The following is a 17,678-nucleotide window of genomic DNA, read 5'->3' on the forward strand; positions in this document are numbered from 1 at the left end:
ATTCATCCTGGCACTGCTGTCTGCAAAAGTCAGTAAGAAATCCCCCTTCCCTTTTGTAATTTCTCCCTTGTGGCCTCATAGCAGTTTGGCAGAGCAGGAAGGCAGCAGCTGTTTATCCAGCAGAACAAGACAGATCTGAGCTTCAGGAAGACAGTTTTCTATCACGCATCTGAAGCCAGCACTTTCTCACTGATGCCACAGGTTCTAAGTCTAAGGTGCTACCCGCCTTCTCCTTCATGGTCAGATACTTCTGCTGGCTGTGGCTTGCCTCATTGCTGTCCAGTCCACACCTCCTGACAGAGCACATCATTGTGATACAGCTCCAGCCTGACAGCAGACCAAAGAAATGGATCTATTTACTGCTTCTCCACGCAGTCAGACTGTGTATATCTATCCTCTAGAGCCTTTCTCTACGGGCACATGGTGCTTCATGACTTCAGGTCATACTCCAGTGAATGTGTGCCCAAGCAGGAAGATCCACATGGTGGAAGAACAGATTCACTTTACCATCATCTGGCCAAAGCATCTGGAACAGCATAAGACTTTGGCTACACAGCGCTAGAGTTCATTTTTGGAACAAAGGTGTAGCTGAAAGAGTTCCCATTGATGCTATCTGAGTGACTCGATATGGTGGTTTCTGGAGTTGTCCATACACCAGAATGCTGTTCTTCCAAAGAACATGCCTTCCCTCCCTCCCCCTCTTCCAGGAAGTTGTTTCGCAAATATATCTGAGCCTCAGCTGATGATCCCTGCCACACCAGGCACTGGACACGTGACAGATCTGGGCTGTGCACCATTTCCTCCTGTGAGGAGCTTGCACTGCTAGGTCCCCCATTAGGGACTGGGCTGTGCCTCCCCTCCTGCTCATCCTGTAACAGGATGTCTTTAGGCAGCCATAGAAGCAGAGTTGAAATGAGCCTTAAAGATAACTGGGGACAGGAGCACATGAGGTACAAGGAGAGGCTGAAGAAACTGGGCTTATTCATCTGGGGACAGTGAGAAGGGACAGTGAAGGGGAACCTGACTGAAGTCACCATTCACCATCTACTGAGGTTTACAGAGAAGGTGGAGCCAAGCTCTTCACAGAGGTGCATAGGGAGAGGGCAAGAGTTGCAACAGGAGACATTCTGCTTGTTCTAAGGGAACACTGCTTCTGTGCAAGAGGGGTGCAGCCCTTGGACAGGCACCAGAGAGCAGGGAGATCTCTGCTCTCGGAGATATTCAAAACTCAGCCTGGTAAGGCTCCGAGCAACCAGATCTAGCTTTGTAGTTAGCCTATTTTGAGCAAGTAATTTGATTAGAGGCCTCCAGAGCTCCCTTCTGGTTTAGGCTTTTCTCTGATTTTATGAGCAATGCTAATTTCAGCAACTGGATGGTCACAGTCCCACAGGATATCTGAAAGAAACATCCTGTGGAACACCGCCCATTCTCTACCTTCAGGATCATAGCTTGCAACATGTCCAGGTTAGACTTCCCTGCTTCTGAACCAGCTGAGCTCAGATGATGCAATGTTCCACTGAGTGAGGATGTGACCACAAAAGAGGAAAGTGGCTCTCGGTGATTACAACAGCCCAATTCAACGGGTCCCTCAGCCTTGGGACCTCAGTTTATCAGAGGCAGATGATTAATACTGGCTGCATTTAAAGTCTTGGCTGCCTCTGGCAAATGCCCATCAGTGTTCATATTTAAACATGGACACATTTTTCAGACCTCGTGTTAATAAAGGCTAGATTTGTGTTTGGGAAAAGAGAAAAAATAAAGATAAGAAAAGGCAAGGTAGTTCTTGAATAAGCAAATCTTTTTGTCATAAAAATGCCTGGATAGCTCTTCTGTCCTCTTGGATCTGAGTGCAGAGAGGAGACAGATGTTGCTGATGCTCTGCCATTTTAGCTATGGGTCCAAAACTTGTGCCTGGACCTGATTAAACTGAAATCCTTCTCTTGTATCTTCTCCAAGGTATTCCATCTGTGGTAAAGTAAATGCACTGCACAAATAAGACCAAAGAGCAAAAATCTTCTTTATTCTGGTATTTTCGGATTATCTACAGAAACAAATTCAGACAAACATCCTTATTTTAGGACCAAAATCCCGTATCTTCCATTCCCCCACTGTGGTTACTTGTATCCAAGAGCAAACACAAAAGCTGGAACAAAGGGAGAAGTTTAAATTTTTTGTTTGCGGAATTTTGGTTGGAAAAAAATAAAACAGAAATGAGGTTTTTTTATTTGCAAAGGCTGAGGCTTCCTTTGTGAGCAGCTTCCACGTGGTCTTTGGTTGCACACGAGTAAATGATTATCCTGTTTTAAGTAACATCCAGGAAACTCTGAAAAAGTACTAGACATAATGACATTGCACAGTCTTAACAAATCTAATTTCTAACCCCGCTGTCGGAGTTACAGTATTGCTAGGACTACAATACAAAAGAAGGGCAGAGATAATAATGATCCTCCTTTAGGGGAAATAACTGACTTCTGCTAATACTTAACACCATGGGCTGCTCTAACACCAGTAACTCAGGGTGGAGACTGCTCCAGTGCTTCAGCAATGGTGCTTTATTCCCCCTGCTTGGCTGACATGGGATGTACAACCATTGAGCCAGCAGCTACCATGGTAAAATTAGTAAGAGCAACTGAGGAAACATGGTGTGGACTGGACAAGGACCCCAGACTTCCAAGGAAAGCAGTGCTTAGCAAATGCAAAATAGGAGAAGAACCTGCAGAAGTGGGACCGTGCCAAACAATTTGACTGAGTGGAGAACAGGCTGCATCCAAAAAGTTGCCCCAGCCTTTGCCTTTCCAATGTGGTCCTGTGAGGACGCAGAGGAGACAGTGCTGTTCATACTGAATACTCCAACGCACCTCTCATGGCTTCCCGTTCAGTCTCTGGCATATGAGTAATTTAGGTCATGCTGGCAAGCCACGTAGAGTGTTAACTCTAATGCCGAACAAATGGCCAACTGCTTTGCTGCACTCTTCTGCAAGATTCCCTGCCCCTTCGGTTTCCTGGCTCACACATTTGAGTTTCCTGTGGTCTGACAATTTGTGGCCTCAAGAGGTCTCCCAAAGGAATCTTTCCTGCACTTTGCCAATATCATCACACATTTCTCATTACCTAAAGCACCATCTGCTGGCTCCTTTCCACCTCCCTCTTAAACTTGGCACAATAATCTTGCTGCAGCCTCACCGATGCTTGTTAAAAGGGTCCCCAATATCCCTCAGCTGGGCAGGGCATGCCCCTTCTCATACAGCCCCATAAGTAGCTTGCACAGTTCGCAGTGAGAGTGACTTCTCACCGTTGTTCTAGCTCATGTCTACAGTTACCACCAAGTCCTACCCAGCAAGGCTGCAGCTCAGTCACTCACTCCCCAGCCTGCACCAATGTACGTGGCTTTCCTGCCCCAGTGCACCACTTCCATTTCTCCTTGCTGGGATTTGTGAGCTTCTTGATGGTCCAGTCTGCAACATTATGGAGGTCTCTCTGGATTAAGGCTCTTCCTTTCATCACGTTAGACACTCTTTCATATCAATTATTTCCAGTACAGAAACATATAAATATACACACACACACAAACACACACGCACCCACACAGATATACAGCAATTTTCTGTTCATGTATCTAACTCCTGTTTGCTGGAATCAAACCTTTTGTGTGTAGACCTGTGTTGCTATATTTCTGTTTTTTGATGCTCCCTGGCAAAAGAAGTTTTATTAAAAACCAATAAAAATAGCAATACTCAGACCCAATCTACAAGAGAGAAAAAACATCTGATTTCTGATGCTTATCATCATTTCCCTAACCAGTAAAATTTTGGGTAGCAGGGTTTGTTCTGAGATGTGATGCTGCTGGCAGTTTATGCAGGCAATTGCAAATCAACAAATTTAATTATTTGTGAAATGGTTACCATAATCATTTTGCCAACATTTGCTCTTCTGTGTCAAAAGCCAGCCGATAACTGAGCAGTATTAGCACTGGTTGTACCCTAATCTTGTTCTTTCACCCCATAAAGGAGTCTGCAGGGTTTCTCCAGACTAGAGTTTGTTCCTTGTCTTTTTGTTAGAACTTGTAAAAGTTCCTGCCCTGTTGGCCCTCTCTCCTGAGCCATATGGAGAGTATGACAGGTCCAGGCTCTACTGCACTGCCCCTGCTCCATGGGACAGAGCAACAAAGCAAGCAAAGGCATTTGTTGTATGATTTTCCATGGTTCAGCTAAATGAGCAAGAGCATGGCACTGCCTTCAGAAAGTGGCCACGCATCTCAGTCAAGGAATGGCCTCCCTTGATTCACAGAGAGGAGTTTCAGAGCTGGGGATGCCCTGTACTGGTGCCACCTGAGAAGGGAACTTCAGCATGGAGAGCCATTCGAGTCTGACTTTCCATATTCCTTGTAGACAGGTGGGGCTGGGAAGAGGGAGATACTCTGTTCTGGCACACATGCCATAGCAGAGGAACACAGCAGTTCTCATTAAGTCAGCAGTGATTCTCTTAGACCATCACGCCATGTTCTGCTGAATCTGCAGCCCTGATACTGCCAAAGATGGTAGACATTATCTCCTAGGCCCTGGATCTCAGTGAGGAACACAGTCCTCACCAAGGGTATGGGGCTGTCTGAAGAAGCTGCAGGCTCTGTGTGTGTCCCTGTGGCAGAGGTGCAGCTGTGACACTCAACCTGGCCAGCAAGTCCAGCAAGTCTAAAACTTACAGTGGCTGAGGGCCAGACATAGCTGGTAACCTGGCAGCAGTACTTCAGAGACTTGTCAAGCAGCTGAACTACAGGCAAAAGATCTCCAGGACACACAGACCTCTGCTCAGAGGCACATACAAAATGTTGCCCTTTCAGTATAAACCAAAAGAAAACTCTCCCCAGATTAGAATCACAGAATAGGTAAGGTTCGAAGGGACCTCTGGAGATCATCTAGTCCAACCTCCCTGCTCAACAGGGTCACCTAGAGCACAGTAGACAGGGTTGCATCCAGGCGGGCCTTGAACATCTCCAGAGGAGACTCCACCACCTCTCTGGGCAACCTGGTCCAGTGCTCCGTCACTCTCACAGTGAATTAGCAATTAAAGTCACTACAGAGAACCACTATGGATGGATATTAAACACATGCACAGGCAATCCTTGGCATACTAGCAGCAGAGATCAGCCTGCTGAAGAGCATTTCTTTGCAGCCTGCTGACTCATGGAAGACAAACACAATACGTGGCCACCAGCTAAGGCTGCTCCTCTTGACCAGCCAGAAGACACCCCTTGGTAACAAGGCAGCTGAGACAGGGACTTTACGTCCAAGGTACCAAACAGATCATGACTTCGTATCACAAACTGTAAAATCCCTGGCACCCTATATCCAAAGATCTTTAGAATAATGAGAGGGGGAAAAAAGGAAAAGAAAAAAAAATATAGAGCCTGTGCATTGATCCTACCAGTCACAGGAAATTTTGTGAGGCAAGGTGCCAAGGTGATTGTAGGAAATGCATCATACTACAGTTGAAGGGCAGTGAACTGCCCTACGACTGAAGGTAATCTCAGAGTCAAAGGTGGGCAACATGCAGATCAGGCACAGTCCCCACTGCCATGGCACAGTCTGCCAGGGCAAGGGTGATGACAGCAGCCAGGGTCAGCCACAGCCCAGAGATCAGCCAACAGGTCCACAGTGACAAGGCAAGTCCCAGGGAAAGCCAGGAAGTCCAGGCAGTGGATCAGGCTGAAGGTCTGGACCAGCAGATTGTGTGGCTGGCACAGGCACACCTACAGCGTAGCTCAGATGAGGAGCACAACCCAGATAAGGAGCAAGACCCAAGGCTTAAGCTGAAATGCAGCTCCCAGTAAGAGGGGACACCTGTGGAGGTTTCTCCCTGCATTTCTTCACACCGTGGCTGCCTTCCCAGCTGCACAATCCTGAGTTACAGGTGTGCCATTGCAACAGCATTTAAAGAGCATTTATAGCATATATCTGTTGCTTTAGAGAAACAAGAACAAAAGTAGAGCAAACCAACAATCACAGGATCACAGAAAAACAGGTTGGAAGGGACCTCTGGAGATGTCTAGTTCAAACCTCTGCTCAAAACAAGGATAAATTTAAAGCTAGATAAGGTTGCTTAGGGCCTTATGCAGTCAACTGTGAAAATCTCCAAGGTACTCTGTACTGCAAACATCAGACACATACCCAGCACTATTTGCATGGTGTGCTCTCCAAATAACCTCAGTGTAGACAGATACTGTGGGTATATTTGTAATTGTGGTGCTCTGGCAACCCACAGCCAGCAGAAAGACTGTCCTTCATCACAGGGATTCTCATTTAATATGATTGTAGAAGAAGCACAAACAGGACCATAAAGCTTGTCTTATGGCCACCATTGTGAGCAGAGAAATCTGCCATCTGAACTAGGGCAACTTGGCTGCAGACTCCCTCAGCATGGAGGTATTTTCAGAGAGCCCCAGGGACCCTGGTTCAATTCTTACATCCAACATCTAGATCTGCCCAAGGCCACATCATGTTGGAGGCAAGGGCCACAAAACACTAAGAACACTATTTCTGGTCTAGGGCCCCTCAGTTTAAAAGACACATGAAGAAACAGAGAAGGGGACAGCAAAACATCTGGCAAGACTGGCTGAGCCCAGTGGTACAGGGCCTGTGAGGAGAACTGGAGAGGGTGGCAAAGGAGAGGTGAGAGAGGGTCTTAATATCAACCTAAAACTACTGGAAGGGCAACTGCAAATGGCTAAATGTTTCCTAGTAGTGGCAGCTGTTACAAGAAAGGGCAACAGCAACGAATGGTAGCCCTGAGATGCTGGGAAACCTTCCCCAGGAGGATGGTGCAAGACACCAGGATAGACAGGACACCAGAGCTGTGTGCGTGGGGGTAGGGGTTACCATCACTGAGGGGTTTCAAAGCTCAGATGAAGCCAGAGCTGCTCTCACCTAGCACTGCAGACAGTCTTGGAGAGTGTGCTATGCTCCATGTCTCCCAAGATGCCTGGCCAAGGAATGGAGAAAGGGAGACATGATCTGCTGAGTCCAGCCTTGCACAAGACAGACAGATGTGCCGCCATCTGGAAGGGGGCAGCTATTTTCCTGGTGTCTGCTAAGTATCCTGACTATTTCCTGTGGCATGGGAGGCTCTTTGGAGCTTGTTTCTGTCTGTGCACAATGCATCCTGTATGCAGAGAAATGTTTATCACTTGTCTTTAAATGAGAGGTGGCAGAATGTCTTCTAAAAGTATAGAATAGTCTCATTTTGAGGGAAGTCTCTCGCTCAGTAACTTGAAGCCTGAGAGGCCATTAGACTGTGTTTCCACTGCAGCCTAATGGGATTCAAGCTGACTGCAATTATTTCTGCTTCCCTCCTTCCCTGAGGCCATTTCCAGTCCTTGTCACCTATGAGCTGAGCTTCAGCACACTGAGCCCTAGTCCGAGCATGGGGCTGGCCTGGAGACCCCCAAAGGACATCACCACCCGCACTGCTGGGGTCCTGTGACCAGAAGAGCAAGGCAAGTTGGTCATAAATGGCAACAGCTGAATCTGCTTTGTTAGTTATACAGCAAAGAGCAAAACACAGTCTATGACATATAACCACTAAGCAACGCTTAGAGCTTCTCATGTCACAACAAACAAAACAAAGCCCTGCTTAGGTGCAAATTTCTGCAAAATCTATCTCTGTTCCAGGGTATGGGTGAAAGCTGATCCACTCAGGCAGTTGTGGTTTTCCTGGCTTGGATTAGGGAGTCTTCTATAGACAGAGAAGATAGCTCAGAGACAGCTTTGCTTTTTGCCAAATTTCAAGTAGCCAGCTTCTCTCATTTTAGTAGGTGTCTTGGGGAGCTTGGCTTCATCCCTGGTTTGGGGACTTTCCTATTAAAATGGTAAGGGGAGGTGTCCCGGTAGACCTCTCCTTCCACCTCAGTGTGTGCTCCTAGGTGACAGAGACAGGATACTTGGGGAGCTCATTCAGCCATGCTGCTGCAAGCTGATCCTGCAAATCTTAGTGTCTTTTCTACATGATGAATTCTTCTTGTCTCCAAACAAAGCCTTGCTGACTCTGAGGCTGGTTATCAGCCAGGCTATATACAGAGCACTAAGAAGACAACCATCACCAGAGAGACAACTTCCTCCCTCTACCCTTGGACACTGGACAGTACCGGCTGTAGTGCACAAGCGCCATGACCTGAGTGTGAAGGTGGTGTCTTTGCCCTGATCTCAGTCCCTCCTGTCAGCCCAGCCTTCCCTGCAGGCTGGGTGAAGGGAGGTAGTGGAAAGCCTTGCAAGTTCCTCCTGCAGCAGCTCCTGCACAGGTGGGTGAGAAGAGCTGCTTACGCCCAGACACATGTAATGGGAGAGAAGATGTCTTTGGTCCTTGTTCCTCCCTTTCCCTTCTTCAGTGGGATGTTGCTCATCTAAAGGAACAGCAGCAAGTCCTCCCCACAGCATCCTCTGAGACACCTTGAGAGGGAAAGCAAGCCAGATGAATGAAAAGCAGGTCAGACATCTCCTAAGGCAAGGAAATAGCTTTTATTTGATATATCAGGGAGAAGTTGCCTGAAGAGAGGACTCTTGCTCATACTGCTCGTGCCTGAAATCCGAGTCACGTGGACGTTTTCTCAACATGCTGCACAGGAAAGTAGAGTTTCCAGCATATCATATCAAAACCCAGCTCTGTGTGTCTATAACCCAAGCACAGGTTACCTTCACTGTACAATCAAACAATCTGTCTTGTTACAGAGTCAAGCCTCAGTTACACACAAGGGCATTTCATATTCATGACAGAACAGCAAGATCACGCCCAGGGAGCTGTTTGCCAGGATAGCAGAGAACAGACTAAAGCTGTTCGGCTGCTAAGGATCCCTGGGCAGAGACTAATGGTGCTAATTCTGAAGAAAGGCTGCCACCTGTCACGTCACTAACACCATTTTCTGTCACTTACTCACTGTTTTCTGGCTACCTTTCATGTTATCAAATCTTACCTCATGCGTAAAACTGTCCAAGAGCCCAGCCCAAGATTACAACCTGGAAACACAACACAGCCTGCAAGTTAAATATAATTAATTCTATTTAACATCATCAGAGAATGTCATTGTTCATGATTAGTTTCCAGTTATACAGAAATTACTCTTCCCATAATTCTGTCCTGCCTGAAGTTTTCAGAAGTGAAAGGCATATGTTTCCAAAGAATTCTCACCTGTGAACAGAAGCCCTTTACCCCAATTTCTAATTACACTTCCAACCTGGAGGTAATTCTGACATAAGTCACGTACTAAAGTTATACTAACTGGTTCTAAGGCCCACCTTCAGAACTAAAGTTGTAATGTGGTCTCCTCCTCCTCCAAGCACCTGCATAATAAGATGCACAGTCTAAGAACAGCATGCCGTGTCCTATTTCAGATAGTCTCCTCTGCTTCATACATGCCCAAATAAATGCCTGGCTGTCCTCAGGTCACAAATCATTTAGGACTACAGAAACTATGCAGTTAAGGAGCATAGCAACTACCTCTATGACAACTGAGTAGGTATGTCTGGAACCTTAACGCTGTAATGCGCATCAGTATCCCTGCATTGGTAAGCAACTGTGCATGCAGTTTCCCTAGGCACTCTGCAAAATTTCAGGCAGAAACATTACAGGGCTAACACTTGAAAGCTCTCCTCTATAGGAGCTCCAGCTTGCTGCAGTAGTTGCCTGGCCATCTGTAATCTGGATCTAAAACTCCTCAGGTGCTGTTCCTTGCTGTAAGTGGCAGAAAATTTCCCTTAGAATCAGGTGCTAACATAACCTTCCGTGGCTGCCTCCTTCCAGCAGCTTCTTTCCCTAACCAGTGCTACATCTGTCACTCCTCATGGCCTTGGCAAATCACTTCTCTATCTGAAATACCCAAGTCAATGGTCAGAGAACCAAGATGAACTCTATGGGCAATTAGCAAAGTGCAAGTCCGAGAATGGGCTCTTTATGCTCTGATAGACTCTTTCAGGCTCCCAGAACCTCCCTGACCTTCACTAGCTCCTGTGTAAAGAGATATTTTATTCCATTCCTCACTAAGAACAACTGCTTCTAGTAGAGACTTCAGGGCCAAGCTGGGCCCTTAGGAGTAAATGTGTGTACAGCACCAGCAAGTGCTGACATGCAATGTCATTGCACAGCCTGTAGTCCTTCAAGACAGCTCTACTCAGAGGTGAGTGGTAAGAGAAGGGATTATCTTTATTTCCCTAAATCATTATTTCTTTTTCAGATTCCCTGACCCCACCCCCCCCACCCCCCCCCAAAAAAAAAGTCATGGAAGTCAGAAAGGCAATCCAAAGACTCCTCAGCACAAGACATACACCAAAACCACAGCTCAGGCACTGCCATGGCAAGATTCAGGACTTGTCCTCAAAGCAACTGGATAGGTTCAGTCTGAAAGAGGATGTGAAACCCTCAGTTCAAGGATTGCAGGTGGCCCCTGACCAAATCTAGATGCAGGAAATTTCTGACCACACTTGTGCTGTCCTTTCACCTCTCAAAAGGGGAAGTAAGAGTGCCTGCAGCTCTAACCACACTTAGCATGAGCTGGCTTTTGCAGCACAGCCACTTTCGGGGGAACCAGCGATTCCCACTGCTCACTCGATGCATGGCTGACTCATGAGGAAATACTGAGCAGATCTCAGGACATCTTATCCAGCCCCTACCATCACCTGCCCCTCTGCATGCAGCATTCATCATGTGCCTATCAGAAAGGCACAGTATGAGGCCTCCTAAAGGCAGTAAGTATGGAATGCAATGTGCAGGGAGGAATGAAGGTCTTTTCTCCACTGGAGACCTGGCTCCTCAGGATCAAGATCACCAGGTGCCCTTTTGCTCCTTCCTTTCCTTTCTGCCCTATCTCACCATGTCTCTGGTCTTAGTTTCTTTCAAGGCACAGGAGATACCTCTGCTAACTCAGTATCATCATCATAAAGGGGTGCAGAGCCTGACTCAAGTAGCTGCCATGACATCAACAGCCTAATCTAGTCAGTATGCCAACCTCAGGCTGCTCCAAGGGTCACTGCAGCACAGCCAATGCCACAGGACAGCAGATCATGTATCAGGCCACCCTGAAACACAAAACATAAAATAGAGGGGTCTGAAGTAAAGAGTTTCTTGGTGATTCCTTTTATTTTGCACCCTTCCACAAAACAAAAGCAGCACAGCTGTCTCCTGAAGAAAGATGCTTTGCCCTGCAGTAAGAGCTGACTGGAGAGAGTCTAGCAGATGCTACTAAGATGGTGAAGGGGGGTAGAGCATAAGGTGTCTAAGGAAAGGCTGAGGGATCTGTGCTTGTTCAGCCTGGAGAAGAGATGATGCAGGGGACAGACCTCATAGCAGTCATCCATTGACTAAGCTGAGGACACAGAGAAAACAGAGCAAAATTCTTCTCCAAGGTGAACAAGGAAAGGACAAATGGTTTTCACTGCTTCGGGGCTTTCAACACCTCTCATCAGCCATCTCCTTAGTGTCCAGGACAGAGCAGACACATGCCTCCTTCACCAGTCCTGAGCTGTTTTCCTCTTCACACAGCGTAACAAGGCAGGGAGGAAGGTAGGTGTGGTTTCTTCATGACCTGGCAAAGATTGTAACCTGCATGTCCCAGTATGTTTGCCTGGAAAAAGGGCAAGAAATGCCGGAGCTGAGCAGGCGCTGCCCACCTTGCAATGCACAATGCTGTGAAGCAAGGCCCTGACATCCTCTCACCCCCAGCCAGCTCAGGATTAATAAGGCTGCTGCAATTCACAAACCCTTAAAGCACTTTTGGGTAATTTCTGTGCTACCTCTTCAAGGAATATTCCAGTCTGTACATTCATGATTTTATCAATACAGGGAAGTGACTGAGCAGGCAGAGGAATCAGACGAGAGGAAAATGACTACAGGCATGTTTTAAAGCATTTAGCTTGTCCAGCTGAAAGAGATTTCTGCCAAACAATTTTATAAGGAATGAGGTATTCTACAGGAAAAGCAGGGCCTCTGCTCTCATTTCCTTTCCCCTCTTCTTTATGAACTTCAAAAAAAAGACGGGTCAAAACAGAGGCCAGGCAACTGGAATGGATTCCTGAGACCTAAAGCCTGATTAGTCCAAGTCACATTTCATCGTCTACCTCTTAGAGATGAGCCTAAAATACAAATCCAGCTCACCGTATTATCTAGGTTCAGATAAAGTCAGAATATAATTCAGGTTTCCGAGAACCTCAGGAGTGCTGATGGCAGGCCCTCAGAAGGTCTCCAGTGCAACCCCCTGCTCACAGCAGGGCTGTCCCCAGCACTAGCTCAGGGTGGCCCTGGCTTTGCACAGTTGCATCTAGAAACCCCCTCAGCACACAGAGCGCACCCATCTCGCCAACATCTTGAACCAGGGCTGCTGGGGAAGGAGCTGTTCCTATTGCAGTATGAACCTCCTGGTGCTGCCATCTGTGGCTGCTGTCCCATGTTATACCAGCTGTCACTACCCAGAAACATTTAGCCATTTGCAAATGCTCATCCAGTAATTCCCAGCTGATGTTAAATCCCCCCCTTTTGCCTCCCATTTTGCCTAACTCCCTCCAGCTCTCCTCACGGGTTGCATGTCCCAGGCTCTTTCCCACCTTGGAGCTGTTTGCTGGCCCCTGTCCAATTTGTTGATATCCCTCTTGAACCGGCTGTTCCAAACTGGACACAATATCCAGATGGGGCCCTCTCTGGTACCCAGCAGGAGGATAATAACTTCGCCTGGTATGCTGGCCCCAATCCTCCTAACATAGCCTAGTATGTAGTTTGCCCTACTAGCAATAAGAAGCAAGGTTTGCTTTTATAGAGATTTAAGGATGATTTGGGACTACGTGGCAATTTCAAGACAAATATCTCTGTCTACAAGATACAGGTCTTGGGGTTTTCTCAGGACTGATTAAAATATTCTCAAGAACTGAGAAACAGAAATGACACAGATTTTTTCCCTACAATCTCTCTCAATGTGCTGGCCTCAGAGAGCGGCATCTTATTTTGAGACTACAGTAGGTGTGCTTTGACGAAAGGAATCATTTCCGGCCTTGTGGTCAGAGAGCCGAGAAAACCAAAACTATTTTGCAGATCACTAGATTCTAATTAGCAGAGAAGGGAAAGGACATCACGGTCACCATAACTTTACGAGGCCTTTTGATGTTATAGCACAACTTGGGAACAGAGGGAAACAACTCCTGCAGCTTGCACCACAGCGGCTAGTCACACACGAAGTCGGGCAACTGACTGCAGGGAAAGTGAGATCTTCAGGTATGTACAGCTACCTCCAAAGTGTGGGCAGTGGCTCTGCACTGAAGCAGATTCCTGGATCCTGCTCCCTAACCACTACAGACTGGTACCAGAGTCAGAGCAAGGCATGTCTTACTCCTGGCTCTGTGCTCAAGCGAGTCTCCCAGGGAAGAGAGAGAGTAGGAGGGATTGCAGAGTGAAGATGCAGTAAGGGAGTAGTGCACTGAGGCACAAGACCTAGGTAACACCACCAAACATCACAGCCTACACATGACACAATGTTTGCCAGTGTCACACCTTAGAGACAACCCATGAATGAACCTTTACTTCCTGAAGAAAAATTACTGCTGTTGAATCAGGAGGGATCTTCAAATTGTTTTACACAATTTTCTACCACGAGACAGAAGTAAAATTCTTCCCTTGATAGTATTGGTTCCAAAGCACATGCTTAGCTCTCACCTAAAGAACTAGTCTGCGACTGATGAGGTCTGGTTTCAGCCCCACTTTATGACAGACCAACTCCACTGCGTCACTTCAGCAGGATTGCTTACCTCCCTTTTCAGCCACTTCTCAGGCCAAACAATAAAACTAGAATCTTTCCTTCTCTTATGCAAGGCTCTGTGAGAGCTGACATGCTGTGAATGTTGGTTGGAAGGACCTCTGGAGGTCTCTAGATGAACCTCTCTGAGCAGGCCTGCTGCCAGCATGAGATTGGGTTGGCTGTTTCTTTGTCTAGCCACAAAGCCAAAGTCTCATTCTCATGTGCTAACGCAGTACTTGGTGCAGCAGGACCAGCTTTTCAGCAGAAGTTTATTAAGAGCTCTGACTCACCACACAGAAAGATTTAGCTGAGGTGTCTGTCTCCTTCTGGCATTACCAAAGAAGGCCACATGGGGCACATACCACCAACGTTCAGTCTGTTAACGTGTTCCTATGCCAGTTCTACCTTACAGAAAAATGCTGGTCTGAGAACTGAGACAGCTGAGGAGTAGGCAGCCTGTCTGTTTGGCTTTTTCTGTTATACAGCAGTAATACATGATGAGAGGGGGAGTGCAGGAAAGTATTAGCCATTCAAGCTAAATTCACCTACACATCTGAGTCAGAATCCTGTGTGCTGCCAACACAAAAATAGCTGTCACCTTTGGATTTTACAGATTGCTGCAGCTTAGCATGGCTAAGCTAGACACCTGGCTTTGCTTCGTTACAGCCTGGACCCGACTTGTTTCCAAACCAACTTTAAGCAGACGTAAATATTCCTGTCAGTGAAAACAAATATGCCTGGAATGAGATTCACTAATACTTCTCTACAGTAATCCCCACACTTCTGTAATAGCAGTTAAAACAAACAAGCTTGGATCACTGAAAGGAAACAATAGCATGCAAAGTGCTCACTGTGTGCCTTGCTCAGTATTTCTTCAACTTCATGCTTTTGGATTACTTTCTTAATCACTCTGGGGACAGACAGTGAAGAACAGCTTTCATTGGCAACGGTAGGCAATTTCTCACACTCTGCTCTATTTTCCATGGCTCATCCAGCTAATCATGCACTAAGCCTAAAAAAACAGCAAAGACAAGTCCATCCAAGAGAGGACGAGTGCAGCGGATTTCACATGCTTTTGTGCTGACAGTCCAGCAACTGATGTTAGACCTTGAAAGAAGCACTTACAGCTAACAGTTGGCAAGTGCCCACAGTGGGGAGACAAGAGCAGTAAGATCCTCAGGAGACCTATCCACCCTCTGTGAGGAACCTCTTCCTGGGAACTCCAATTGAACTCGCATGCAGCTAGGAGGGACATCATCAGCTTTACTCCATTCTGAGGGCTTCAAGATCTTTGGCCTCAGCAGCAGTCCAAGCAATGTGGTCGGACTCCCATAGGTACCCTCTGAGATGCTGAAAGGACAGTTGTATCTGATGTCCCTCCTTCACCACTGGAGGGCTCTGCATTTTTTGGTACTGTGGCAATTTTTTGTATGGCGGTATTTTTCTGCAATTCCATAATAATTGCAGTCAAGACATGCTAATACTTTCTGCTCTGTTCATTAATACCCAATCACACCCCTGAAATGCAGAGCTCTCATTGCGCTGGCTTAGGGCTAAAGGAGAACAGTAAGATCCCTAGTTTCATACCTGGAAAGCTACGCATGCACACAAATAGGCAGCCAGGGAGATGTTCCACATCCAAGGCACAGTTGATCAGGCAATAGCAGCTCCTGTCCTAGAGAAAAAAGGAAGGCAGGTCTATCCTCTCACACTTGTGAGTGCCACCACAGGGAACCTTTTGAAATCCTGAGGAGCAAAGGATGGTTGGTGTACTGCACCTCTGTAAAAATCAGCTGTAAAACCAGAGTTCTGTACACCAAACTATAAAACAATCAAACAAGGCTTATGCTGAAGAACCAAACTATACTTCTAAGACAACAGCAAAAAGCCAGTTGGCAGAATAACTATGTAAGTGCTGATATTAGTGATCTCGCCTTAAAGTTACACTTGATTTGCTCATTTAAATGGCCGTTCTGTTTCAAATGCTATTTTGCTGGACAAAAACAAAACAAAGTAAAACAAAACACAATTTTATTTTCCAGAACTGATGGCCACTCTTGGGGATGGCCTTCGTACTTCTTCTTCTTCATGTTCTGTGCATGAAAAGTACACAGCAAAGGAGCTGCACATTTATCCTACAGCACCAACATCCATTGCTAGCAATTCTCAGGGCTGCCTAAGGTCTTTAGTGGCCTCTTCAAACCTGTGGTCTAATAGCTTGAGCCCCGTTCAAGGCCTGTGTGCTCATAGCTTGAGCCCTGTTCCTCAAATCCAGAAAACTGCCCAAATTGTCCCTCCCCAGCGGATGCCCAGCTTCTTCTCAACCTAACCACACACAGCTACATCCCTTGGTCTGACAGGCACTGACCAAAGTGTGACCCACCATGCACGCAGCTGCTCCTCAGCCTTCCTGGTTACACTAACCCTGTGCTCAGGTCATAAATATTTCAGCCTTTGCGAGCTGCAAGTGTTTCAGATGGATTTGCCTTGCACTCTTACATCTCGTATTCATTCCAACCTACCTGACAAGCAACAATAAGGACAACAGGTAACTTTGCTCTCCTATGATGACTAGTAAAGGCCAAGCTCAAACTGTACTTCCAGCCACAAATTTTGCCTTTAGCTTCAGAAAAAAATCCAGCCTTGCATTATTGTGGTTTTTCATCATGTTAAGTCCAAAAAGTGTCATTCTCCTCCACTAGCCCTCTGCAGTCCAGAGGAAGCTGAAAATATCACAGTTTTTTTTTTCAGTGAGAATCAACAGTGTTAAGCAACTGGACTTACAGTTTAGCCCACAATCGCCCCCTGATCGATAACCACTTCATAGCTACAATCCTCCTGCACATGCCACATTTCTCCACGGCCTTTTCTGACCCCAAAGGTCTGCAAACAGAAAGAGGCGGCGCAGTTTTTAAGGAGCAGCTACTCAGACCAAGGGTTTCTCTACACGCACTGCTTCTGGCAGAGGAGCCTCCACTGCGCCTCCCACCCCATCCGGCTGCGGCTGGCAGCTCCTCCGCTATCTCCCGGATGGAGTTATCCGGCATCACGCCCCTCCCGGAGCACGCAGCCTGAGCGGGGGCTCCGGGCAGGCAGGGGGCAGGCAGCACGGGACGGCCCGGCTCAGCGCAGCCAGCACCAGGCATGGCTGGCGCAGGGACGGTGCCTGCTCTGAACTGGGTGCTGGGGAGCCTGGGGTGCCAGATTCGACTGCAGAGGCACCAGTAACTCCCCCACACACACTGGGGCCACCAGCTACCTTCCCATGCACCTAGGGGCACCAGTTACCCCCCCACACACACACAGGGGCAGCAGTAACCCCCCACACACACCCTGGGGGCACTAGTTACCCCCCCCCCACGCACACAGAGGCACCAGTTACCCCTCACACACACACACCCTGGATCCACCAGTTACCCCCCCACACACACACACCCCGGGGGCACCAGTTACCCCCCTCTAAAACCCACCTAGGGGCACCAGTCACCCCCCCCACACACACACCCCAGAGCCACCAGTTACCCCCCACACACACCCCGGGGCCACCAGTTACCCCCCACCAGACACACCCCAGGGCACCAGTCACTCCCCACACACACCCCTGGGCACCAGTTACCCCCCCCCCCACACACCCCAGGGCACCAGTCACCCCCCCACACACCCCAGGGGCACCAATTACCCCCCCCCCCCGTACACACCCCGCGGGCACCAGTCACCCCTTCCCCCGCCCCCAGGTTACGTCACGGCCGCCGGGGGCGCTCGAACCCTCCCTCCCTCCCTCACCGTAGGCGCGCGGTCGCCGTGACGTAGGCCGCCGCGGCGCGCGCGCCCCCGCCACGTGACGCAGGCCGCCCTGCCGCCGCTGCCGCCGCCGCCGCCGTCACGTGGGCGCGCGCGGCGCTGAGCGGCGCGGGGCCGG

General features: G+C 48.0%; 1 long non-coding RNA gene across 3 annotated transcripts; it reads right to left on the bottom strand.

Moving 5' to 3' along the window:
• Positions 1–1,993: 1,993 nt before the first annotated feature.
• Positions 1,994–17,613, bottom strand: LOC134153845 (uncharacterized). 3 transcript variants are annotated; one of them, XR_009961243.1, is made up of 4 exons: positions 17,543–17,613; positions 15,347–15,434; positions 14,885–15,109; positions 1,994–2,143 (listed from the first exon to the last, which is right to left on the bottom strand). It is a non-coding gene; the product is annotated as an uncharacterized LOC134153845 (long non-coding RNA). The 3 variants fall into 3 exon arrangements; XR_009961241.1 differs by lacking the exon at positions 14,885–15,109; XR_009961242.1 differs by lacking the exons at positions 14,885–15,109; positions 17,543–17,613 and adding an exon at positions 16,544–16,627.
• Between the last annotated feature and the right edge of the window lie 65 nt (positions 17,614–17,678).

The sequence above is a fragment of the Rhea pennata genome, chromosome Z, assembly GCF_028389875.1.
Source record: "Rhea pennata isolate bPtePen1 chromosome Z, bPtePen1.pri, whole genome shotgun sequence".
NCBI classification, from domain to species: Eukaryota; Metazoa; Chordata; class Aves; order Rheiformes; family Rheidae; genus Rhea; species Rhea pennata.